At 37.7% G+C, this 27303-nt stretch overlaps 1 long non-coding RNA gene across 2 annotated transcripts; it reads right to left on the minus strand.

Annotated features, from left to right (window-relative positions):
- Positions 1–1015: 1015 nt before the first annotated feature.
- Positions 1016–26474, minus strand: LOC115897689. 2 transcript variants are annotated; one of them, XR_004057461.1, is made up of 3 exons: positions 26333–26474; positions 3850–3890; positions 1016–1239 (listed from the first exon to the last, which is right to left on the minus strand). It is a non-coding gene; the product is annotated as an uncharacterized LOC115897689 (long non-coding RNA). The 2 variants fall into 2 exon arrangements; XR_004057462.1 differs by lacking the exon at positions 1016–1239 and adding an exon at positions 1556–1659.
- Between the last annotated feature and the right edge of the window lie 829 nt (positions 26475–27303).

A 27303-nucleotide genomic window follows, 5' to 3' on the forward strand; every position in this document is an offset into this window, starting at 1 on the left:
TGTACCCGCAACCCGGCACCGAAAAACTGGGCCCCCTCTCGCTTCCACGCCAGCCATTGCGGAAAAACGCCCCAGGAGCCTGGGCGGGGACCGCGGAACACCAGGTCACGCCCCCGGGTGCAGGGGTCTGGGCGCGGGGCGTGATGCCTCGCCCCCTCCGCTTCCGGGCCCATGGACACTGCCTGGGACCGCCACCTGACACGAATGTCGCCTCCTCCGGGGTTCCACCGCCATTCCTTCCCTTTCAGCCACCTCCAGCCCCCACCTTCTCTGCCCTCTTGATTGTACGGAGGTGGAGGTGAAAACCGACTAAAACAGACACTGCGGGTCTTGACCGTGTGTGTGTGTGTGTGTGTGTGTGTGTGTGTGTGTGTGTGTGTGTGTGAGAGAGAGAGAGAGAGAGAGAGACAGAGAGAGAGAGAGAGAGAGAGAGAGAGAGAGAGGAGGGGGGCAGAGGGAGAGAGAGAGAGGAAGAGGGAAAGAGAGAGATTATATTTTGAATCTCTCAGAATCATGATCAAAGAAGAGTTCATAGCCCGGTGTCTTAAATTGCAGTTCAAGGTATTACTGAGATGCTTCTTACACAACCTTACTCCCCCCTCTTTACCCCCATTACTGGGGAAAGTTCGGATTGAAGTTTTATTTCAGTCAGATAAACAATAATAATGACAACAATTTAAAGTACTTTAAACAAACAGAAGACTTATTGAAATGCTCTGCAGTAGTAACTGGAGTGGTCTTTCCTCACCAATGAGTCATGACTATCCCAACCTCCAAGCAATGGACTCTTCCCCTTTCTCTTCAGAGAATTAGAGCCAGTACACACATGCTGTAGGAGGTATATAGACAGGTAGATAGCTATATATACTCACACAAATATATACATGGACTTAGAGGAGCATCCACAAGAACTTCCTATCCATACAACTGTCCTGAAAGCAAGGAAGCAAGAAACTGAGTAATATGCTGCTTTGAGGTCAACCAAGAGAAGTGTTTCAGATTTGACTTCCAGCGAGGCATTATTTTCATCAGGAGATACAGGGATTAGTTATTTAATTCTCTTCAGCATAGAGTAACCTTTACAAATTTAACCCATTGACTCTGACAACAACCTTCAATGTTTAGGCCCTGGCACTGGGGGTGGCGAGATGGGGGTTCCTCTCCAGTACGTAAGATTAAAAGACTTCAGTTCTTCGTTCCAGGCTTTCTTTCTTCCCCTTTGTCTTATAGAGCAGCATCCTGAATGTAATTTACATTAAAATATAGATTTACTTTTGTGAAGTCTTTATAGCTTTCATTTACCTCAGAAAGGATGTAAAACATTTACCTTGCAGATATTCTGAGTGTCTAATAAAGAAGTGTATGGGAAATTCTGTTCTTTAGATGAGTTTTAAACTCTGAATGCTACAGGTTGTCAAAAATTGAATGAATTCTCTTTTGGACCCTTAGCCCATTTTTATTAACTTATTAAAAATAGGTTTGAATCTTGGTGACTGGCTCATTTACATTGTGGTGACTTACTTCAGTCACCTTTTATAAAATCTCTTTTGCAACATCAAGTGGAGGTTTAATCTTTGTCTTGAATTGTGCCACACACATCCCACACCTGGTGGACTGCTGCGCTTCCTTTGCATATTCATTGTCACATGCTTAGAAATACTGGGAAGAGAAAGATGTTTATACAGGGTAAAGATGGCAGTGAATTAGATTTTACATATTAACAATTTGAATAAGAGTTTAACATAATATGTATAATAAGAATAAGTTATATGTAGGTATAGCTATTTAATAATTAATTTTTACGATATTTTGAGGACTTCAGAGGACTGGGGACCCAGGGTAAGAACAATTCCCTGCATAACAATATGTTTAAAACAACCACCAAAAAAGCTTTAATTCTGACATATAGTCTACCCGACCTCAGAAGCTATAGGACAGGCCCGTGGTTTATCACATAAACAATTTATCTAGTGTCTGAGTATACATAAAGGATTATGTGGCTTCAGGTGAGCAGGGCCCCATAGAATGGATGAATTACTAAACAAAAATACTATGATTTTCATGTAGATGTCTTTGGCCATGGAACAGAATTAGGAAGGAAGAAGATGTGAAGCATTTCAACAGAAATGAAAATCCAGTGTTACCTAAAGTGCAACCCCAATACCCATTTCAGCCTGGAACCATGAATAATGAAGCCATGGAAAATAGTGATGGAAAAGACTCTTTATGTCTTCTAGCTAACTCACCTTAAAGATTACTCTTCTCAGAGTATTCCCAAGCCATGGTTTCAATAGATTTAAATGTCAAGAACTAAAGGACTCCCTTCCACTTCTTGAGTTTCTTGGATAAATTATATTCATGGTGCAAAACATTTTGCCAACAGTATTTTCTCGGTTATTTATTAAGGTAAAATTGTCTTGCATTTTAAATATGCCTCTTTGAGGATCCATTTTTATTAGTTCTCAAATCTGTTTCAGATACCCACATGCTTGTCTCTTTATTTATTCAGCCAGTCTATACACACTTACTTTATTTAGTTCCTACATAAGATTGATCGTGATCCAAATAAAATGCCCAGGTGGGAAACTTCCTTTAATATGTATTAAGCATTTGATTTTCTATTCTTAATACTGAGAGGAAAATAATAAATTTAAATCTCCAAATTCCTTTGAATGATACCAGCATTATAAACAGGAGACTTGATCCATTTGTGAGATGTCACCCAAATGCTAAGTCATGAAGTCTCTTTGCCTTTTTAAGTATAATTTATGATAATACATCACAGGACCTCAACTTCTTAAAATATGGTAAATTCTTAAATTAAAAGAAAGAAGAACTAGAAACCAATTGGGAGTTGGGTCATTGAGAATACTGTTCCTCTTACTGGAGAGTTTTCAGAGTGTTTGTTCCTTGTGACCCAGAGATTTACATGTGTCCTATCAGGAATATATTATATCAGAGTTTTCAATAGCAAATAGGCCAAGGCAGTTCATTATAAAACTTCCGAAGAGAAGTAAAACCTTTATATTTCAATTGCAGAGATTCAGAAGCTGGAGCTGGAGCACTGCATAATGATTTGGCCTCCCAGACTCAAATCCAGACTCTGGGCTTCCAACGTGCCAAAGTAGTAGCCCGCCCTCTGGACAGCGAAATGCCATGCCCAGGCTTAACCCTTGAGTCTGCACCTGTCTTTTACACTTCAGCATTTCCACTGAGTCAGGCAATTAGGAATGAAATGCTCCTTTAGTCTGACAGATAATTCACTTTAGAAGTATAACCATAGCAAGAACAGATTGTGAGGTAAGCAGAGAGAAAAATGAGAAATATTGAGAAATGATCTCCACTGCATTCCATTCACCTATCTCATCTTATAAAATAGAATAGGTGAAAAGGGAGAATGGGAATTGTAAGCAAAATGAAAGATTGTAAGGTCTCTGATGAGTCAAAGAGTGACATTGAGAAGTTGTGTAATAATACTATAATTTATATACTCCCATTGAATACAAGATTGCACAGATATCAGCTTCCTCCCAGTTTGCTACTGAGTCTTGAGAGGGGAAAGTTCTATCCAATTCTTGATGATTCATATGATATAGCAAGTGACAGTGTTGGGTTTTATTTAATTCCCTGTACAATGAGTACTACCTTAAAATATCCAAAGAGCCTTCTTAAATAAAGTAAGATCTGCTTTTTTTTTTTTCTCCAGGATTTGTAGTAAACACATATTTTAAAGTCTTATGTTTACTTAACAGTTGTTACTGGGTGATGTTGTTTGTGGAATAACCTGAGATTTTAACACTAAGCACAAATTAACTTTCCCAGAGTATAAGAGTCCTATTTTCATCTTACCCTCAGCAACAGAAAGAGTGGTGTAGTAGCCAGTGTTCAACCTGAAATACAAAAAAATGTAGAACATAGTAAGATTCTTCTCAACTATATACAAGACCCTTACAATTGAATTTATCATTAGGGATAATAAACAATGATTACTATGCTTTGAAATAACATTTTTAAGTGTTTTTAACTCAGGCGAGTAACTTGTTTTCAAGAGGAACAGAAAACAGAGATTCCCAAGGAAATATAAGTGATGAAAAGATGATAGAAACAGAAGTACCACAGGAGAAGCAGCAAAAGGTATTAGGTCATGTATAGACTCACAGCCCAGGAGACTGAGGGAGTGAGAGCTGGGACAGAGGCAAATTAATAGCTGGAGAGAGCTAGACAGAGTGTGCTGAGGAAGGGCCAGGCGTGAAAAGATTTGGTGTCGTCATAGCAACGGGCTCAGCCCTGCTCCCCCTGAAGCCCATTCATCTCTGAGCTGCCGGAACACGTTTTTAATTAAAGCGTATAAAAGTTGTTTTGTAAGGACTTCTCATCCGATAGATTTCAAAATGGTTAATCAGGCTTCATCTCCTTTTGATGCTCACAAGAGCATGGGCTATAGCATGCACAGAAACTGCTGCTGCTGCTGCTGCTAAGTGAGTTATCTCTCAATCACACCTAATACCAGAAATGAGCAAGGCGTCTATTTATTTAGATACACAAAAACAGAGGATTCAAGTGGGAGTGGGGAGTCCATTTTTATGGAACTCAGTCTTCTGGATGGCCATGGTCCCTGGTTGATGTTCTATTTAACTTTTGAAAACAGCAAGATTTTTTTTTCCTTTGAGAGACACAGTCCAAAAGCCAAAATAAAGGTTACAAATTATTTGTATCAGTGAATATTTACCCTAGCATGGGTATTTCAAATAAAAGGTTTGTACCACTCCCATATAAAAAGATGGTAATCTGTCTCGTTTGTTTTTTTAGAAAAAAAGAACTCCCACTCCTAAATCTTTCATAAATTCATGATATACAGCAACAGTTGCATTTAGCTCTTTAATAAAATAGATGATTTAATAGAAAATGGCATCTTTTGTTGATTCACTGAATAATCTCTTAGATGAGTTAAACTTTCTCCAGGCTTTTTCATCTCCCTTTCTCCCCATTCTTGGTTGATGGCCTTGTTTCTAACTTCACTGAAAAAGAAAAAAAAAAAAAAAAAAAAAAAAAGAAAGAAAAGAGACAGATGATTTTACCTGTCATCGATTCCTTCATCTACCCTTATCCCAACTGAACATTTCTACTCCTATACCAGTGCATCCTCCATGAGGTCATGGATGAGAAGGAGTCCTGCCTCCTCTCTGAAATAAACATGCCCACCAAATGATTTTACTGAACACCAACATTAGTCAAGGCCACTCTATAACCAGAGTGAAGTGAGGCAAAACCAAGACCACTTTGTAATTTTGTCTAAGCACAGATGAAAACAAGATCCCTATGTAAACTACAACTATAGCAAGCATCCCTTCATCCCAGCTAATAAGAGTAACTGCTGCTTATTTACAAATTACAGCTGTAGCCAAAGTCCCACTATCTTGAACTCTCCCCTGAATAACCTAACACAATCCCCAATCATATAATGTCCTTTCTAATATCCTCTTACTGAAATGCCACACAATTCCCCATGATGCATAGTCTCCTTATTTGCAACAAGCTACAAACCCAACTTATTCAACTATAGATATGTCTCTAATGGTCTGGTGTGAGAATATTGACAGGCCTTTTGTTCCTTTGTTTCATGGCTTGAATTATCACGCAGCAAACTAAAAGTTAACCCCTATCCTTTGAACAAAACTTCCTTCTTATTTCTATACTGGTCTACATGGCATTTCCATGATTATTTAATATATTTAAATTAAAACAACACATTTCTTTCAGTAACAGGGCATCTCTCCTGACTTTTATATTTTTCTCAAACTCTTAGTCACTCAGGCTCGAAAAGTCATAGTCATCATTGACTTGTCTCTCTTCTTGCCCATATATCTCCAATTGATTAATATGTCCTGTCAATAATTCCTATTCCCAATATCTATTTTCTGGACATTACAGAGGTCACAATTTTAGTCTATAATACTGTCCATTATCTATTAAAATAGCCTCCAGATGCTCTTTGGCCAATTCTTGTCTGTACATCATTTCTAGCCTAATGTTCCTGCAACAAGCTTCCAGTGAGTGCAGTTAAATTCTAACCTCTTGAGGCCAGAGTTTTCATGGAGGTAAAATTAGAAATTATATAGGGATAACTAGCATGCTTTTCCTCCCTTAGAAAAGATAATGTCATCTTAGGCTGCATACATGAAATGGGGAAGGCAAGAAGGCACTGGTCAACACAGGGTCATGTTTCGTATGTTAGGAACTATTCTCTGAGAACTGTAGGTCAGCCATGGTTGCTCACACCCTTAATCCCAGCACTTTGGGAGGCTGAAGTGGAAGGATTGCTGGAGGCCAGGAGTTCAAGACCAGCCTGGAAAACAAAGTGAGACCCTGTCCCTATAAACATTTTTTATACAATTAGCTGGGCACGGTGGCATGTGCCTAGTCCCAGCTACTCAGAAGTTGAGGCAGGAGGATCACTTGAGCCAGGAGTTGGAGGCTTCAGTAAGCTATGGTCATGCCACTGCATTTCAGCCTTGGTGACAAGAGAGACCCTGTCTCCAAAAAAAAAAAAAAAAAAAAAAAAAAAAGAAAAGAAAAGAAAAGAAAAAGCAAGACCTTTAGGAGATTGTAAATATAGATGAGAACTAAATCAGGCCTGTGAAAGATGGTTTAGAATGGGGATGTTTTGCCACAGAATAAAATATTTCTGTTACAGTTGAAGGATATTACAGTTATTTCAAGCATATGTGAGGGAGACTAGAACCATTTATTGTATGTGAGTATAGAGGGCAGAATTAGGGCCAAAGGGTAGAAATTAGAGACTTACAGATTACAGCTCATATGAAGACATCCATAACATGGTTTTAGATTGAGTGGGTCACCTCAGGAAATACTGAGCTTCTCAACATTGAAGCTTCAAGTGTACATCAGATGACCACTTGGATATACATTTTCCTCAAACTTATGCTTTATTTACTTAGCTCTAGTCATTCAACTTTCAATTAAAATAGATATGTTTGTTTTGAATAAAATACACTTTTTGTTTCATGTATTCTATTTTTAAAATGCAGTCAATGTTCATTTGCTTTATCCCACATATTTATCCTTCCTGCTATATTCATTCTTTCCTCTGTCAGTATGATCCATCTGTGACCACCTTCCTTTTGCCTACTCGACTTCCTTTAGGATTTCTTTTAGGGGAGTTCTGCTTGTGATACTCTCTTACTTTTTGCTGGGAATTTAATTCCAGGTTGTTGCTATTGTTTTATTTTCAGGCCTTTAAAGATACTATTTCATTTTTTCTGGCTTCTGTTTCTCTGAGAAGACAGAATTACTCCTACTCTTTTGAAAGCCATATGTCGTTTTATTCTTTTTGTTGTTTCTTTCTTGAGTCTCTAGTAGTCTCTAGTCATTCCAACTTCTGAGTCACCTCTGGGTCTGGTTCTGCTGACTATTTTATCTTTTCTTTTTTTTTCTTTTTTTTTTTTATTATACTTTAAGTTCTAGGGTAAATGTGCATAACGTGCAGGTTTGTTACATATGTATACTTATGCCATGTTGGTGTGCTGCACCCACCAACTCGTCAGCACCCATCAATTCATCATTTATATCACGTATAACTCCCCAATGCAATCCCTCCCTCCTCCCCCCTCCCCATGATAGGCCCCAGTGTGTGATGATCCCCTTCCCGAGTCCAAGTGATCTCATTGTTCAGTTCCCACCTATGAGTGAGAACATGCGGTGTTTGGTTTTCTCTTCTTGTGATAGTTTGTTAAGAATGATGGTTTCCAGCTGCATCCATGTCCCTACAAAGGACGCAAACTCATCCTTTTTTATGGCTGCATAGTATTCCATGGTGTATATGTGCCACATTTTCTTTCTTTTTTTTTTTTTTTTTTTTTTTTTTTTTTTTTTGCTCTTTAGTATTTTTTATTTTTCAGACATTTTCAGTAAAATCTCATTATTTTTCTTTTTTTTTTTTTTTTTTTTTTTTTTTTTTTAATATTTAAAGAAGTTTATTCTGACGCAGGATGAGAGACCATAACCTGAGGAACAGTCTCAAGAGATTTTGAGAAGGTGTGCCGGAGGCAGTCAGTTTACAGTTCAGTTTTATACATTTTGGGAAACAGAAGTTACAGGCAAAACATAAATCAATACATGTAAGGTATACATTGGTTCAGCCTAAAGAGATGAGAAATCTTGAAGAGACGGTGTGTTTACAAGTCATAGGTGGATTCAAAGATTTTCTTTTTTTTTTTTTTTTTTTTTTTTTTTTTTTTATTATACTTTAAGTTCTAGGGTACATGTGCATAACGTGCAGGTTTGTTACATATGTATACTTATGCCATGTTGGTGTGCTGCACCCATCAACTCGTCAGCACCCATCAATTCATCATTTATATCATGTATAACTCCCCAATGCAATCCCTCCCTCCTCCCCCCTCCCCCCTCCCCATGATAGACCCCAGTGTGTGATGTTCCCCTTCCCGAGTCCAAGTGATCTCATTGTTCAGTTCCCACCTATGAGTGAGAACATGCGGTGTTTGGTTTTCTCTTCTTGTGATAGTTTGCTAAGAATGATGGTTTCCAGCTGCATCCATGTCCCTACAAAGGACGCAAACTCATCCTTTTTTTATGGCTGCATAGTATTCCATGGTGTATATGTGCCACATTTTCTTAATCCAGTCTGTCACAGATGGACATTTGGGTTGATTCCAAGTCTTTGCTATTGTGAATAGTGCCGCAATAAACATACGTGTACATGTGTCTTTGTAGTAGACTAATTTATAATCCTTTGGGTATATACCCAGTAGTGGGATGGCTGGGTCATATGGTACATCTAGTTCTAGGTCCTTGAGGAATTGCCATACTGTTTTCCATAATAGTTGAACTAGTTTACAATCCCACCAACAGTGTAAAAGCGTTCCTATTTCTCCACATCCTCTCCAACACCTGTTGTTTCCTGACTTCTTAGTGATTGCCATTCTAACTGGTGTGAGATGGTATCTCATTGTGGTTTTGATTTGCATTTCTCTGATGGCCAGTGATGATGAGCATTTTTTCATGTGTCTGTTGGCTGTGTGAATGTCTTCTTTTGAGAAATGTCTGTTCATATCCTTTGCCCACTTTTTGATGGGGTTGTTTGCTTTTTTCTTGTATATTTGTTTGAGTTCTTTGTAGATTCTGGATATTAGCCCTTTGTCAGATGAGTAGGTTGCAAAAATTTTCTCCCATTCTGTAGGTTGCCTGTTCACTCTGATGGTAGTTTCTTTTGCTGTGCAGAAGCTCTTTAGTTTAATTAGATCCCATTTGTCAATTTTGGCTTTTGCTGCCGTAGCTTTTGGTGTTTTAGACATGAAGTCCTTGCCCATGCCTATGTCCTGAATGGTACTACCTAGATTTTCTTCTAGGGTTTTTATGGTATTAGGTCTAACATTTAAGTCTCTAATCCATCTTGAATTAATCTTCGTATAAGGAGTAAGGAAAGGATCCAGTTTCAACTTTCTACTTACGGCTAGCCAATTTTCCCAGCACCATTTATTAAATAGGGAATCCTTTCCCCATTTCTTGTTTCTCTCAGGTTTGTCAAAGATCAGATGGCTGTAGACGTGTGGTATTATTTCTGAGGACTCTGTTCTGTTCCATTGGTCTATAGCTCTGTTTTGGTACCAGTACCATGCTGTTTTGGTTACTGTAGCCTTGTAGTATAGTTTGAAGTCAGGTAGCGTGACGCCTCCAGCTTTGTCCTTTTGACTTAGGATTGTCTTGGCAATGCGGGCTCTTTTTTGGTTCCATATGAACTTTAAAGCAGTTTTTTCCAATTCTGTGAAGAAACTCATTGGTAGCTTGATGGGGATGGCATTGAATCTATAAATAACCTTGGGCAGTATGGCCATTTTCACAATATTGATTCTTCCTATCCATGAGCATGGTATGTTCTTCCATTTGTTTGTGTCCTCTTTGATTTCACTGAGCAGTGGTTTGTAGTTCTCCTTGAAGAGGTCCTTGACATCCCTTGTAAGCTGGATTCCTAGGTATTTTATTCTCTTTGAAGCAACTGTCAATGGGAGTTCATTCCTGATTTGGCTCTCTGCTTGTCTGTTACTGGTGTATAAGAATGCTTGTGATTTTTGCACATTAATTTTGTATCCTGAGACTTTGCTGAAGTTGCTTATCAGCTTAAGGAGATTTTGGACTGAGACAATGGGGTTTTCTAAATATACAATCATGTCATCTGCAAACAGGGACAATTTGACTTCTTCTTTTCCTAACTGGATACCCTTGATTTCTTTCTCTTGCCTGATTGCCCTAGCCAGAACTTCCAACACTATGTTGAATAGGAGTGGTGAGAGAGGGCATCCCTGTCTTGTGCCAGTTTTCAAAGGGAATTTTTTCAGTTTTTGCCCATTCAGAATGATATTAGCTGTGGGTTTGTCATAAATAGCTCTTATTATTTTGAGGTACGTTCCATCAATACCGAATTTATTGAGCATTTTTAGCATGAAGGGCTGTTGAATTTTGTCAAAAGCCTTTTCTGCATCTATTGAGATAATCATGTGGTTCTTGTCTTTGGTTCTGTTTATATGCTTGATTACGTTTATTGATTTGTGAATGTTGAACCAGCCTTGCATCCCAGGGATGAAGCCCACTTGATCATGGTGGATAAGCTTTTTGATGTGCTGCTGAATCCGGTTTGCCAGTATTTTATTGAGAATTTTTGCGTCGATGTTCATCAGGGATATTGGTCTAAAATTCTCTTTTTTTGTTGTGTCTCTGCCAGGCTTTGGTATCAGGATGATGTTGGCCTCATAAAATGAGTTAGGGAGGATTCCCTCTTTTTCTATTGATTGGAATAGTTTCAGAAGGAATGGTACCAGCTCCTCCTTGTACCTCTGGTAGAATTCAGCTGTGAATCCATCTGGTCCTGGACTTTTTTTGGTGGGTAGGCTATTGATTGTTGCCTCAATTTCATAGCCTGCTATTGGTCTATTCAGGGATTCAACTTCTTCCTGGTTTAGTCTTGGGAGAGTGTAAGTGTCCAGGAAATTATCCATTTCTTCTAGATTTTCTAGTTGATTTGCGTAGAGGCGTTTATAGTATTCTCTGACGGTTGTTTGTATTTCTGTGGGGTCGGTGGTGATATCCCCTTTATCATTTTTTATTGCGTCTATTTGATTCCTCTCTCTTTTCTTCTTTATTAGTCTTGCTAGCGGTCTGTCAATTTTGTTGATCTTTTCAAAAAACCAACTCCTGGATTCACTGATTTTTTGGAGGGTTTTTTGTGTCTCTATCTCCTTCAGTTCTGCTCTGATCTTAGTTATTTCTTGCCTTCTGCTAGCTTTTGAATGTGTTTGCTCTTGCCTCTCTAGTTCTTTTAATTGTGATGTTAGAGTGTCAATTTTACATCTTTCCTGCTTTCTCTTGTGAGCATTTAGTGGTATAAATTTCCCTCTACACACTGCTTTAAATGTGTCCCAGAGATTCTGGTATGTTGTATCTTTGTTCTCATTGGTTTCAAAGAACATCTTTATTTCTGCTTTCATTTCGTTATGTACCCAGTAGTCATTCAGGAGCAGGTTGTTCAGTTTCCATGTAGTTGAGCGGTTTTGATTGAGTTTCTTAGTCCTGAGTTCTAGTTTGATTGCACTGTGGTCTGAGAGACAGTTTGTTATAATTTCTGTTCTTTTACATTTGCTGAGGAGTGCTTTACTTCCAATTATGTGGTCAATTTTGGAATAAGTGCGATGTGGTGCTGAGAAGAATGTATATTCTGTTGATTTGGGGTGGAGAGTTCTATAGATGTCTATTAGGTCCGCTTGGTGCAGAGATGAGTTCAATTCCTCGATATCCTTGTTAACTTTCTGTCTCGTTGATCTGTCTAATGTTGACAGTGGAGTGTTGAAGTCTCCCATTATTATTGTATGGGAGTCTAAGTCTCTTTGTAAGTCTCTAAGGACTTGCTTTATGAATCTGGGTGCTCCTGTATTGGGTGCATATATATTTAGGATAGTTAGCTCTTCCTGTTGAATTGATCCCTTTACCATTATGTAATGGCCTTCTTTGTCTCTTTTGATCTTTGATGGTTTAAAGTCTGTTTTATCAGAGACTAGGATTGCAACCCCTGCTTTTTTTTGTTCTCCATTTGCTTGGTAGATCTTCCTCCATCCCTTTATTTTGAGCCTATGTATGTCTCTGCGTGTGAGATGGGTCTCCTGAATACAGCAGACTGATGGGTCTTGACTCTTTATCCAGTTTGCCAGTCTGTGTCTTTTAATTGGAGCATTTAGTCCATTTACATTTAAGGTTAATATTGTTATGTGTGAACTTGATCCTGTCATTATGATATTAACTGGTTATTTTGCTCGTTAGTTGATCCAGTTTCTTCCTAGCCTCGATGGTCTTTACATTTTGGCATGTTTTTGCAATGGCTGGTACCGGTTGTTCCTTTCCATGTTTAGGGCTTCCTTCAGGGTCTCTTGTAAGGCAGGCCTGGTGGTGACAAAATCTCTAAGCATTTGCTTATCTGTAAAGGATTTTATTTCTCCTTCACTGATGAAACTTAGTTTGGCTGGATATGAAATTCTGGGTTGAAAATTCTTTTCTTTAAGAACGTTGAATATTGGCCCCCACTCTCTTCTGGCTTGTAGAGTTTCTGCTGAGAGATCTGCTGTTAGTCTGATGGGCTTCCCTTTGTGGGTAACCCGACCTTTCTCTCTGGCTGCCCTTAAGATGTTTTCCTTCATTTCAACTTTGGTGAATCTGGCAATTATGTGTCTTGTAGTTGCTCTTCTCAAGGAGTATCTTTGTGGCGTTCTCTGTATTTCCTGAATTTGAATGTTGGCCTGCCCTACTAGGTTGGGGAAGTTCTCCTGGATGATATCCTGAAGAGTGTTTTCCAACTTGGTTCCATTTTCCCCCTCACTTTCAGGCACCCCAATCAGACGTAGATTTGGTCTTTGTACATAATCCCATACTTCTTGCAGGCTTTGTTCATTTCTTTTTCTTCTTTTTTCTTTTGGTTTCTCTTCTCGCTTCATTTCATTCATTTGATCCTCAATCGCTGATACTCTTTCTTCCAGTTGATCGAGTCGGTTACTGAAGCTTGTGCATTTGTCACGTATTTCTCGTGTCATGGTTTTCATCTCTGTCATTTCGTTTATGATCTTCTCTGCATTAATTATTCTAGCTGTCAATTCTTCCACTCTTTTTTCAAGATTTTTAGTTTCTTTGCGCTGGGTACGTAATTCCTCCTTTAGCTCTGAGAAGTTTGATGGACTGAAGCCTTCTTCTCTCATCTCGTCAAAGTCATTCTCTGACCAGCTTTGATCCGTTGCTGGCGATGGGCTGCACTCCTTTGCAGGGGGAGATGCGCTCTTATTTTTTGAATTTCCAGCTTTTCTGCCCTGCTTCTTCCCCATCTTTGTGGTTTTATCTGTCTCTGGTCTTTGATGATGGTGACATACTGATGGGGTTTTGGTATAGGTGTCCTTCCTGTTTGATAGTTTTCCTTCTGACAGTCAGAGGACTGTCTGTTGGTCTGTTGGAGATTGCTTGAGGTCCACTCCAGACCCTGTTTGCCTGGGTATCAGCAGCAGAGGTTACCGAAGATAGAATATTGCTGAACAGCGAGTGTACCTGTCTGATTCTTCCTTTGGAAGTTTCCTCTCAGGGGTGTACTCCACCCTGTGAGGTGTGGGGTGTCAGACTGCCCCTAGTGGGGGATGTCTCCCAGCTAGGCTACTCAGGGGTCAGGGACCCACCTGAGCAGGCAGTCTGTCCGTTTTCAGATCTCAACCTCCGCGTTGGGAGATCCACGGCTCTCCCCAAAGCTGTCAGACAGAGTTGTTCGCGTCTGCACCGGCCCCCACTGCTTCCCCTGTTGGTCTTCAGCTGTGCGCTGTCCCCAGAGGTGGAGACTACAGAGACAGGCAGTCTTCCTTGAGCTGCTGTGAGCTCCACCCAGTTCGAGCTTCCCAGCGGCTTTGTTTACCTACTTAAGCCTCAGCAATGGCGGGCGCCCCTACCCCAGCCTCGCTGCTGCCTTGCGGATAGATCGCCGCAGACTGCTGTGTTAGCAGTGAGGGAGGCTCCGTGGGCTTGGGACCCTCCCGGCCAGGTGTGGGATATATTCTCCTGGCGTGCCTGTCTGCTTAAAGCGCACTATTGGGGTGGGAGTTACCCGATTTTCCAGGTGTTGTGTGTCTCAGTTCCCCTGGCTAGGAAAACGGATTCCCTTCCCCCTTGCACTTCCAGGTGAGGCGATGCCTCGCCCTGCTTCAGCTGTCGCTGGTCAGGCTGCAGCAGCTGACCAGCACCGATTGTCCGGCACTCCCTAGTGAGATGACCCCAGTACCTCAGTTGAAAATGCAGAAATCACCGGTCTTCTGTGTCGCTCGCGCTGGGAGTTGGAGACTGCAGCTGTTCCTATTCGGCCATCTTCTATTTTATCTTTTCACATAGGTATTTTAAACTTTTTAAATGTGTCTTTTTTTAAAATTAAATGCCAGGTATGTTTTATAGAAGAAGAGTAGAGACTGAAGCAAATGTTCAAAGTGGGAATATCTATCCTTCCATCAAGCTGTTAATGTGGGGCTATTATTTGATTTAGTCAGCATTTGCGGTAAATTGGGTTTTGTTGTAGCTATGGTTATTTTCAGTGTACAACAGACTTGAAATCTCTCTGGTGGTGGGCTGGGCTACTCCTATTTTGTGCTTAATGTAAGACCTGCAGTTCTGGAGAGTGATTGTTGTTTTTTTCCTCTTTCCCTGCTCCATCCTTTCCATGCTTTTCTTCTTTCTCTAACAATAGATAGCTATTGTTACCTGTTACTAGACACAAGGCTTCTGGCAGGGGAAGGGGAGGAGTTTCTCAGTTCTCCTGCTCTCTTCTTGATTTTAGGCAAGCCCTGTACATCTGAGCATCCTCCAGCAGCAGATGATCTCTGCTTCCTACTCAGTGCAGGCTTTCTAAAACTGATGAACAATATGCCACAATAAACATGAGATTCTAAAAACCTAAAAACACACAGGCAGGTTTCTTGCCCCTTCCTACAAATTCTACCTTGTATTGGAGTGTCTTCGGTGTGTATGAGTTTCTTGAACCCTTCTAAATATCACCAATCTTTACCTAGGCTGAAGGCATAGGATGGTTCTTGCCCTTCTTCCCACGAAGACAGCTTTTGCCTCATGTTAAAGCAGGGTTGGATACAGTGTATGGGCAGATTTCTTACCTCTCTCCACTTGGTAGATGCCCTTTGCCTGGACTCAGTGGAGGACCCAGAGTGTAGGTGGGTTTTATACCTGTTCCTAGATGCATACCTGTTCATAGCTGTGGCCATTCACCAACCTGTATTCAAAAGGGGCCTGGACCTTGGGTGTGCTTCTCCAGGTACTCCTGCTCTAGCCGCAAACCTTGGCAGGCCCTGCAAAAATCTTCCATAGAAAAGAAGACTCTCTCAGGTTCCCGCTCTACTCTCAATCTTTCTCATAAGCACCCAGTGGAGGTCCATGAAAAAGTGTTGGTGAGTGTGGGCAAATGTCCTCTGTGTTCTGGGATTCCCAGGGATTCTGAACTGTCACGCTAGTCCATGGGGTACGTTTAAGGCTTTGTTAACATTTTCTTTCCTGCTTACCCACTTTATGACTACCACCTCTTTCTCCCATGCTCTGCCAAAAAATAAGACAATTCGTGTGTTTCATTTCTCCTCAGAGGGACTCGTTCTTCTTTGGAATTTAATTCATCTGGTTGTTTTGTAATCTCAACTCTCTGATAGGCTAAAAAGTTATGATTTTATACACAATAATTTATTTTTTTTCATTCTTAGGCAGGTGTGACACTTTCTTATGGTTTTCTACATCCGAAGTGGAAGTAGAGTTATCTCTCTTGTTGTTTTGAAGATTTGTCTATTTGTATTTTTTTTTTTAGCTGTTTTATTATGATGTGCCTAGGGGTGTGTGTGTGTGTGTGCATGCGTGTGTGTGTGTGTTTAGGTTTTTAGAATCTCATGTTTCAATAGCATACTGTTCATCAGTTTTAGAAGATTCTTGGTCAATATCTCTTCAAATACTGATTCTATCCCATTTTCCTCCTGTCCTAGGACCCCAATTACATACACTAAGTCTTTTACTATGTTCCATATATCTTTTACAAAGTTTTATAGATTTTTCACCTTTTTTTCTTTCTTTTCTTCAATTTGGACATTTTCCATTGGCCTCTCTTTCGGTTCCTGAATTCCTTTTCTGGAAAATTTCCTTTTCAGGAAATTCAGTTTCTGAATTTCCTTTTCATTTCCTGAATTCGCTTTTCTCCTAGGTCTAATCCACTAAAACCATCTATTGAATTATTAACTTAGTTCTTATATTTTTCAGTTCCAAGATTTCCATTTAATTTTTTAAAAATTTCCATTTAAAATCCACTTTTGAGCAAATTTGATTATAATGATTATAATGATTTTAAAGTCTGTGTCTGATAACTGCAATATCTGAATCACATGTGGATTTGTTTCTATTTTCTGTTTGTGTTGGTTTTTGGTCATTTAGTTTTATTGTCTGCCATGCTGGATAACTTTCAGTTGAATGATAAATATTGTGTATGAAAATAGTGGGGGTTCTAGCTGATATTGTTGCTTTCTACAGAGATTTTTTTAAGAGTTTGAGAATATCACCTAAGTATAGTTGAGGGTAATCTAGCTGTAAATGTGTCCTTACTCTTATGATGTAGATTTTCCAAGGTGTGAATCAAAAGCTGAGTTTCTCCTCTTTGGTGAGACCTGCACTCCAACTTTTGTCTCCTCAGAATCATGGAACTGACAGATTCTCTCCCTAGATTTAATCTTCCTAATATGTATTTTTTTTACTTGTTTTTTTCTGTGTCTTGTCTTGAGTTTAGCCTGTTGGATATCAGAAAATGCCTTGAAGGAAAAATGCACATAGAATGTTGGTCTTAATTGTCCTTAGCACTTTTCTCTAGATCTTGGCCCCTCATGTAATAACTGCTTAATTTAACTCTGAACTCCATTTTTTTGTTTCCTCAGCCCAGTACAACTGCCACAGGCTCAAGAATGCTCCATTTGTTATGCCTCTATGCCCCAAGCCTTGAATCAGCAAACATTCCAAGGCGAAATCGCTGTTCTCAGAGCAGTACTCACTTCAATATGTTTTCCTTCTCTCCAGGATCTTGGTCCCTGAGGTCCTGGCTGTACTGGTTGTTCTCCAGAGCTTTCAGGTTTTGTTTTGTTTTGCTTTGTATTTTGTCCAAGTTTTATAGTTATTCTCAGTGTATGAATTCATCTGATTCTAGCAATTCTGTCATAGCCAGAAGCAGAAGACCTTTCCTTATTATATTCTAAACCTGAGTCCTTAGCCATCAAGTCTTGGCAATTCTTATAAGATCCTCTTAATTACCTGTGTTCAAGCCTCAAATTCACTTTCTTACCTATATTTTATGGGTTAGCATATATTTGAGTCACAGTTATGGCAGAATTTATTTTTTGTAAACTTTGGTTGACTAGACAATTAAGATAATTTGCTTACATATTGTAATGCTAGAATAGTTGAAGATCTTAGAATTATTTCCTACTCTTTCATCTTCTATTTGCCAACAATCTTTAGTTTAAAATGTTAGTCACCTCTAGAACATTCTACATCTTCACTTCCACCAGCACAGTATCACTTTAGCTCTCTAGAACCCAGCTTAAATCCATTTCTCAAGACTAGGAAACACAGATTAACATCATCATGAAGAGCAAATCTTCACACTTAGAATACAGATCAGTGTACAGGATTCCTATTGGAGTTTGTCCAGTTTGGATTAGATAATGCCCATAATGGAGTACTCTTACAGAGAGCAAGTTGAATACAAATTTAGTTCAAATTACTGTAGTAGTTAAACAACATATAGTAATTGAACAATTAAGGGTAGTGATACACAAATCTAGGTTAATCAAAAAACTCTCTTGGAAATGGATTACAAACTGGGTTCTAGAAAGCTGAATTGATAGTAAACTATGGTGGTGGAAGTGAACACATAGAACGTTCCAGAGGTGACTAACATTTTAAGCTAAAGATTGTTGATAAATAGAAGATAAGGGATTAGGAAAGAAATGAAAGTGTGTTAGTGTTGGTATTATACAGTATATTTGTTTGTTTCTTTGTTTTTTTTTTTTTTTGTTTGTTTGTTTTTGAGACAGAGTCTCACTCTGTTGGCCCTGGTTGGAGTGCAGTGGTGCAAACGTGGCTCACTGCAACCTCCACCTCTCAGGTTCAAACAGTTCTTGTGCCTCAGCCTCCCAAGTACCTGGCATTACAGGTGTGCACCCCCATGACTGGCTAATTTTTGTATTTTTAGTAGAGACATGGTTTCGCCATGCTGGCCAGGGTGGTCTTGGACTCCTGACCGCAAGTGATCTGCCTGCCTCGGCCTCCCAAAGTGCTGGGATTACAGGCGTGAGTCACTGTGGCCAGCCGTGTTACACAGTTTAAAAATGTCTGTTGGAAGAGAAGAAATTTGGAAAGGCATATAATCTGAGTCCATGTTCAAAGAAAACACATGTAGTGTCAATTGAAAGAAGGAAGTCACTGGGGCTGAGTGAATCTTTTTAGAAAGAAATTGTAGCATGGTCACCAGCTAGGTGAAGTAGTAATGGAGATAAAGTGGAAGACTTTGATTAATACTATAACTTGCAGAATCTTTCAGTGGAATTGTGGAGGTGAGGGCAGGGAAGAGGTTAAGAGAATAAATACAAGGAAGATAAATGCCATTTTAGAAAATGCCATATAAAGACATTTAAGCTGAGAAGTTGTCAAACAGTATTCTTGCAGATAATGGCAGGAGGGAAATCCATGGCAGGGAGGATAAATGATTGGGGTGCTATCTTTGCCTTCTCAAATTTCAGGGATGAATCTCCATTTGAGATTAATTTATTCATTAACACATTCAGCACATTTGTTGAAAACATGGGTAAAGCATTGTGTTAGCTATTTATAGAGTTATATTAGATGATCCTTGATCTTGAGGAATTTATAATGTGATAGAAGTGATAACACATGAATAATTAGAAGAAAAAGAGAAAATGGCCAATTTAGTTTCTGACACATAGTAGGTGCCCAACACAGGTTTGTGGAATGAACGAATAAGTGAATGAATGAATCAAAGACATAAGAAGCACATATAAAATAGTAAGAGTTGGGAAGAAAAGTTACTTATATGCAGAAAGATAAAAAATGTCTGGGTGTGCGGTGGCTTATGCCTGTAATCCCAGCACTTTGGGAGGCTGAGGTAGGAGGATTGCTTGAGCTCAGGAGTTCAGGACCAGCCTGGGCAACATGGAGAGACCTCATCTCTGTGGAGAAAACAAATAAACAAATAAACAAAATCATTAGCCAGGAAGTTGGTGCACATTTGTAGTCCTAGCTACTCAGGAGCCAGAGGTAGGATGATCACTTGAGCTCAGAAGGTCGAGGCTGCAGTGAGCTATGATCATGCCACTGCCCTCCAGCCTGGGAGACAGAGCAAGACACTGTCTCAAAAAAAAAAAAAAAAAAAAGAAAAAGAAAAAAAAAAAGCTTTTATAGGGAATATGACAACTGAGTAAAACCATAAATGTCAGATAGGATTTAGGATTTAGATATGAGATTGCAGTGAAGGACAATTCCAGGTAGAGTTAACAGTGTAAGAAATTGGAAGCCAGAAAGTTCAGCACATACAGCAAGGTGACATTGCAGCATGAAAGGGGAGGTCACAGAAAGATAAAGCTGAGAAAGTAGGCTGGAACAAAAGTCTGGAGGGCCTTAAATGCTCTAAGACGTTTGGTGTTTATTCAGTTAATAATATTTAACATTAGAAAGATAATGTATGAATAATAAAATATTTGAATCCCTTGAAGAGATATGGTTAGAGGTGTAAAGAGAATTTGTAAGAAAGATAGAAGAGAGGAAGAAAAGAGAAAATTTCATCTGGGTGTATTTGGCAATTGAGACTGTGAAGCTCCACAGTAGAAAAAAGAAATAGAATTGGGAATCAAAGATGTTCATAATACAAAGGTGTAGCTATGACCCTCCTTCAAGTACTGAGGCTCTTGACGGAAGATGGAAGGATTCATGTTATTGAGCTTGTACAAGCAGAATGCTCTTATTTCACTAACACCCAGAAAATAATCCATTGCTATAATTAGCACTTAATTGTGCTATGTAATATGAAATTCCTTATTATATCTTTTCAGAGGCAGCAAGTAAGAACAGGTAGAAGGCAATTTCCTGGGAAAAGTGGTCTGTATTTACTGCCTCCGTTTCTACATTTTTCAGTCACCTCTCAGCTCCCTGCAATCTGGATTTTGCCTCTCATTTCAGTAGAAATCACGCTCATTAAAGTCACCAAGGACTTCTTAACTGCCAATCCCAATGGCACTTAGTTCAAACATCATCTCCTTTGGGAAACCTTCCTTAATGTCACAGAAAGAGCAAGATGCCCTTTTACCTGTTCTGAGCCTATGTCCGTCATGGCACCTAACACAATGTATTACAATTATTTAAAGCTATGTGAATTCCCTTTCAACTGCGATTTCCATGAGGTCAGAGACTATGTCTTATTCAACTTTGTAACCCCAGCACTGGGTATGGTATTGCCTAAATAATTAATAAATAAAAACAATAAACCCCCCTCTATGATCTCATTCAATCCTCTCTGCAGGATATACTTTTAGACAAAATACTGAAGACTCTTTTTTTTTTTTTTTGAGACGCAGTTTCTCTGTGTCACCAGGCTGGAGTGCAGTGGCGTGATCAAGACTCACCGCAACCTTTGCCTTGTAGGTTCAAGTGATTCTCCTGCTTCAGCCTCCTAAGTAGCTTGGACTACAGGCATCTGCCACCAGATCCAGCTAATTTTTGTATTTTTAGTAGAGACAGGGTTTCACCATTTTGGCCAGGGTGATTCAAACTCCTGACCTCAGGTAATCCACCCACCTTAGCCTCCCAAAGTGCTGCAATTACAAACCTGAGCAAGTACACCTGGCCAAGACAAAATACTAAAGATTTCTAAATATAATCAGAACACAAATTGTCCCAAGGACTTCCGAATAGAACGAGAATGGAAACATTTCCTCTGAGAACATTACTTTTACCTTTCCTTGTACTGTACATTATTTGTAAATCATTATATGATTAATATATATTGATAAAACTTACATGTTTTACAGTCTTATCTCCCTACCCCTCACCCATTGCCACAGTTTATTACCCATACTTCTCATGACTCTATCATGTTGTGATTTCATTGGGTAAGGACTATTTTGATTTAGCTAAACATTTTAAAGTGTCTCTTATAAGATTCAAACATAAATAGAAATTGATAAAAATAAACAACTCTCATGAACAAACATTATTTCTAATTTTATCTAACATGGTTTTGTCTAGTAATACGGCTCATGGTTAAGTAACATTCCTCATGATCAATAAAGAAATTCAGTGTTTTATTATTCTAATTGTTTTGTCAAATATTTGCATATTTGAAATTTAACATGTGAAGACCATTCTTGTCTATATTTTTATACACACACACTATTCATCTTTTTAATCAAATTTTGCAAATATTTTGGAATTTACCAACCTGGATACATATGACAGTTTAGAGTTATCTTTGGTTCTTTCTCTTCCTTTTGCTCCTTTATTGCTACATTGTTTCTTCTCCTCACCTATAAAGCTCACACTTTCTATTATGTTTTTTAATTCTGGTTAACATTTGCCTATTCAACCTTATTCTTACCTATCTTCACTTCTTCCATCATCTTGTTCATCTATTATTTGACCATTTTACACCTGTGAAAGGTCTTCCTATGACCTTCCTATCATACGGTAGAACTATCTATGAATAACTATACAGGTATCTACAGATGCCATGAAGATAATCATCCAGATCATCCTTGGAAAAAATTGGGGACAGCATTTAGTAAGGCATCAAGAGGAATAGGGTTGTCATCTTTTAAGAAAGTTTTTTTTTTTTTAGTCAAATTAGTATCTAATGCAGCACAAAGTCCAAGAGGACCAAAAACTTAGAGTCTAAGAGGTAGAGTATTCAAGCTGTCAGTTCATTATTACCCCATGTGAGTTTATACTTTCCATGAAGAAACTTGATACACATTATGAACTTAAATAACAATGATAGTATATAATCATATGCTAACAAGTAGTAGAGACTAAGCTTCAATGATCATTATATGAGGGTTGCTTGAGGTGGAACTAACATAAATAGATGGAACTAAAGTGGGAAAACAATGATATCTTGATTTGATATTACTTGTGATAAATGTCCCAGTCCCTTAAATGCATTATTTATATATATTCCATATTTTAAGAATATGGCTATCAAACTAATTCCAATATTATCATTTAAATAAAATATACGATGAGACAATTAAGTATGTGAGCAAAGGAATCTGTAAATGCTTTGTTCTAAAATTATTATTTTTGTTTTTGCTACAAAATTTTCAATTTAATAATGCTGAGGATAGTTATTTTGGGAAGGATTGCATACAAGTATATTTTAAAATTATGTTCAGTTTTTAAGAATAAATTAATATCTAAACATATTTGAATTTAGTTTCTGATTTTTCTTTAATGTAACAAAAGTCAAGAAAGGAAAATCATTTGGATGATTACATGTTTGTTGGTAGACACTATTAAAACACATTAAGCATTTATATAAGCAACATTTTAAAAATGTCAAATAAAAGTATTTTCTTTTTGAAATGCTTTCTTTGATGCTTATTAAACAACCAGGCTGTTATGCTGAGGCAGCAGTAATGGAGGTTCTGCTTTTGCTTTTGAAAAGAAGCGTTGGAGCATCTCTGGATTTTAGATACATAGGAAACCCTCACAAAGACTTTGCAAACAGACTGACGGAAAACAGAGATCGAAAACTGGTCTTTCAAATAGCACCTCATCATCGTTCCTAATGGAAACTTTTCTTACTTCTAATTCTTTTTTACTTCTAATAAGGTGTAAACTATGCACATATAACAATGTTTGCTAGCAAGAGAATCTTAGAGAAGATATGCAGGAAATAAAATTTTTAGGAAATAAAATATTCTTTACAATGTACCTTAAAACAACAAAATGAAAAATGAAGATGTATAAACTGGCTGTGCATTTACCTAACTTTAAGGATGTCAGAATTAATATATTACAAAAAAAATTCATTCTTAAAAGCAAAGTATAATTGTTTGCCACAATTATTTTAATATATTTCTTTCCCAGGATAAATTTTAAACTCAGGAAAGCAAGGACTGGAATTGGAAGAGTTAAAAAAGCATGAAGCAACAGTAACTCCATTTAGATAAGGGGATAGAAGGGTGGAGCAAGGGAACAATACACTAAAGTACTTTTCTTTCACAGATCTTGGTTCAAATTAAGGTTAAATTCCAAAGGAGGATGTGTTTTCCCCATATGGAGTCTTAAAGGACATGCCTTTGTTTCCAACTTCCCAGAGAAGATATATGTTAACACAAACAAAGCATTTCATAATAAATTTAACTTTTATAGAGTGACTAATGCCCTGTGGAGATAAGGCGGACTCTCAGTCACCTGTGTTTAATCCAGGCTGAAGAAATTATGCCAAGGGCACACTGACAAAACTTTATTTCTTCGGAGAAGATGGCAGTAACTTGGTAGGGAGCAGAAAGGGTCTTGGTTTTAAAAGTTTTGTTGGAATGACTCTCATTCTCACTGTGAACCCAGTTTAGCATTTATGTACTTTGGAAGGACAAAGAGGTGAGGTAAGCCTGCCAAAATTTGAATCTGTGTTTCTGGGAACCTGTTAGTAGGTCAACTGTTACAAATGTAAGAGGAACTGCAAAGGAGCGGTAAATACTAGAAATTTGGGAGTTGGCCTGCAAATAGCTTTATTAAAGCTTGCATACTGTTTCTTCTTCTAGATCTCAGGTCAGGTGACATGATATTTAAAATGCCACAGAGTATCACTATTTCTCAATCCAAACAGGCTTGGGTGCAGATAGGGTGGGAGGTAGTACACCATGTAAAGAGACAACTGTTTTCTTTTAAAAATATTTTACAGTTAACAGACAGAAATGGAGATCTTTAAAATTTTACTTGGGATCTTGGTAACAGTAACAATTTATTAATCTATCTCTTCTTCCTAAGAAAGACAAATGGTTTATTTGTGAAAATAGTACTTTCCTTTCCCCTTTCCCTTGCTTTTATTTTTATGTTGTTATTAACTAGAGGCCTAATTGTGAAGTCCTTATTCTTGCAAAATGTCACTGAATTTGTGGTTAGGTAAAGTCACTCATTGAATATACATATCCCCTTTCCATGGCAAATTCTATTGACTTCAATTGAAGAGTAAAAGTTAGTGCTGTGGCATGTGAGGAAGGAATTCCTTTTGAGAAAAGGAAACAATTTATTCGCATCAGTCATATCAAACACACTTGACTATACATTATACAAGATTCAATTTATTTTTTATATTTATATATTCATCCTTGATGAAAGGCTTAGGCAATCTATGTGAAATTTAAATAAAATAGAATACCAGCCTCCCTTCCTTCTCCACTCACTAAAGATGGAGACACTGACATGGAATACATTTTATTTAGTTGCTATATTAGAACTTTTTAAACACTTCTTTAGTTTATCAATCTGTAGGTCACTAATATTGATTCTAGACAAAATTAAGCATTGTCACTTATTTTATACTTCTCATTTCTTTATAGTGCTCAAGTTCCTTCTTGTGCTCTGAATAAGAAAAAATACCTTTCATCTTTTTATGTTAGCCAGTGGCTAAAAGAAGATAACTTTTCCGACTCTAGACTACTAGACAAGGGTAATGAGGTTTCTCTTCTCAGGCTATGTAATGCCAAATCCAAATATCAGAAATTAATTATCTTTCCCAAATTTCAGAAATTAACTTCTCAGAGAGGAACACCACAAGGGGGCAGGTGAATCCAGGCTAGGTCCTAGGTAAGAGGGTCTCAGTATTGGGAATCCTGGTCAAAAGACAGGGAAAGGGTAGGTGAGAATTAGAAGCAACTCTAAAGATAGTATTTCTTCATGAACACAAGCATTGGATCTGGATCACCCAAGTGCAATTTTATTTAGAACATCTCTAAGACATTAATTACAATACAGCAAGGAAATAAATGAAATATATCAAACCAGTGTAAATAGTCCCATGTTGAAAGTGCTTACTGCGCTTAAGAAGGTCAACGGGATAATTTTGCTGAGGAAAAAAAGACTGTATGTGAGAAGAAATAAAAAATTTACTACAGAGCAATTGGGGTATGGTTTGAAGATAAATTACAACCAGATATGCAAAGTAGCAAGTAATTAAAAGATGACACGAGAAGATATCTTTGCTTCAAGGTGATCTTAATAATGAACAATTTGGTAACAGAAACATAAAGTTTAACTAGAGCTATGCCATTTTTTTTTTTTCTGAACACAAAAATTAAGAAATATCTGAGGCACTTTAGGAAAGAGAAAATCTGCTGTTTAAAAAGATTAAAGAGTCTGTTTTGATTTTCATTAGAAATTAAACTTAGCCTATGAATAGGAGGCAAAAATTGATATTTAAAAATTAGTTCTCCCAAACAAATATTTTTAAGTTGCTACCAGATATCCCCCGTGAGAATGCCAATGACAGTATCTTCTATGGCCAACATATACGCATACCTTCTATGCAAAACAGCCAGGATGAATTCTGTTTGGCAAAGCTAGAAATTATCACCAGTTTCTCTTTTATACCTCACTAAGAAAATACATTTAATTATTTGATGTGAATAGATAGTATATTATCTTTTATAGATTAACAAAATTAAGCACACAGAATAGTGTAGGTTAATGAAGTACACAAGTTTTGGCTGTTACTGGTAGTTTCTATTTCATTTCCAATAGCAATTAGAATCTTTAAAATGAGCTCTTAAGTAGCTTCTTTCATTTATGATAAAATTAACTTCTTTTTAAGGCCTATACAATAATTTTTTTATAACGATAATGTACAAGTCATTTCTTTTGTTATAATTCTATTGATTGATGAGGTTATCTCATAATACACTTTAGGGCAAGCCAGGTTTTAGAATGTGGGACTCCAAATTGATCAAACTTTCTGTTGTACCATGATATATTTTGGTTTTTTGTTATCACAGGACTTGACACTAGTTAAACTAGTAAGCCTATTTTTAACACAAAACTCTGGACTAAAATGTGAATGCCTATTCCTATAGTACTTTAATGAAGGTTATTTCTCTCCAAAATCACTCATTCTTCTCATTGTATGTATATGCAGATATAAACACATACATAACATACACGCATACACATAAACTCACACGTACATACATACATGTTGCAGTCCATTGGTGATATTTTAGAGCACTCTTTCTCCTCTTTTCACTCTGTGAATTCTCTCCTCTTCCTTTACTCCAAGTACTTGCAAAGTCCTCACATGCTTTCTCACCTTAAGGACATGGAAGCAGCTTCAGCAATGCTTGAAATAATAATGCTTTGATTTGTTAATGTGAAAAGTTGGATGACTTTTAAAAGCTGACCAGTCCAGGGCTATTTGCACATAGTAGACATTCAATAAATATTTGTTGATTTGATTTATTCTAGGGTAAAGAACTGAGTAACAACTCTTTTTGTCTTCACTGATGTGCTATGGTTAAGCCTGTGTACAAATCCATTTATGAGTAAATATTAATGGTCATGGTCAATGACGATGTTTTAGAGAGAAAAAAAATCTAGATCTACAGGCTGTTAGATGATGGGAGCATGTTTAATAAAATAAGTAGGTATAAAAAAGTAGATGACAGGCACTGTAAAATAGGGGCTCACTAAAGAGAATTCTGAATAAATTATCTGGAAAGAAAGTGGCTATTCCAAGAGTTTTGCATTTTCGTTTCCATATACTAAGGCAAAGGACTTTTTCATTAAAAAAAATTAGGGATAATATTTTGGTTACAAAATTTAGTAAGCATATATAAGCTACATAATATTTCCTTTGGTAGATTCTCCTTTACAGTAGTCACAAAAGTGTTAATGTATGGTTTTATTGACAACTGAGAGGTCCTGAAAATAGAGAATGAGAATTTGTCCCAAATTTCAAGCAATGTGTAACTTTTAAGGAGTTAAACTCTATACTCCTATCATTCAAAAGAGCATAATTGATTTATTTCCCTTTCTGGATCACCAACAGTAAAAACTGTTTCTGAACTTACAACATGTTAAATTTTGGCTCAAGGCAAATTTACAGCATCAAGGTTTATGATAAAATCTGTCAAAACATTAACCACGATGGCACAAGTTTCAGCTCTA

The sequence above is a fragment of the Rhinopithecus roxellana genome, chromosome 5 (assembly GCF_007565055.1).
Source record: "Rhinopithecus roxellana isolate Shanxi Qingling chromosome 5, ASM756505v1, whole genome shotgun sequence".
NCBI classification, from domain to species: Eukaryota; Metazoa; Chordata; class Mammalia; order Primates; family Cercopithecidae; genus Rhinopithecus; species Rhinopithecus roxellana.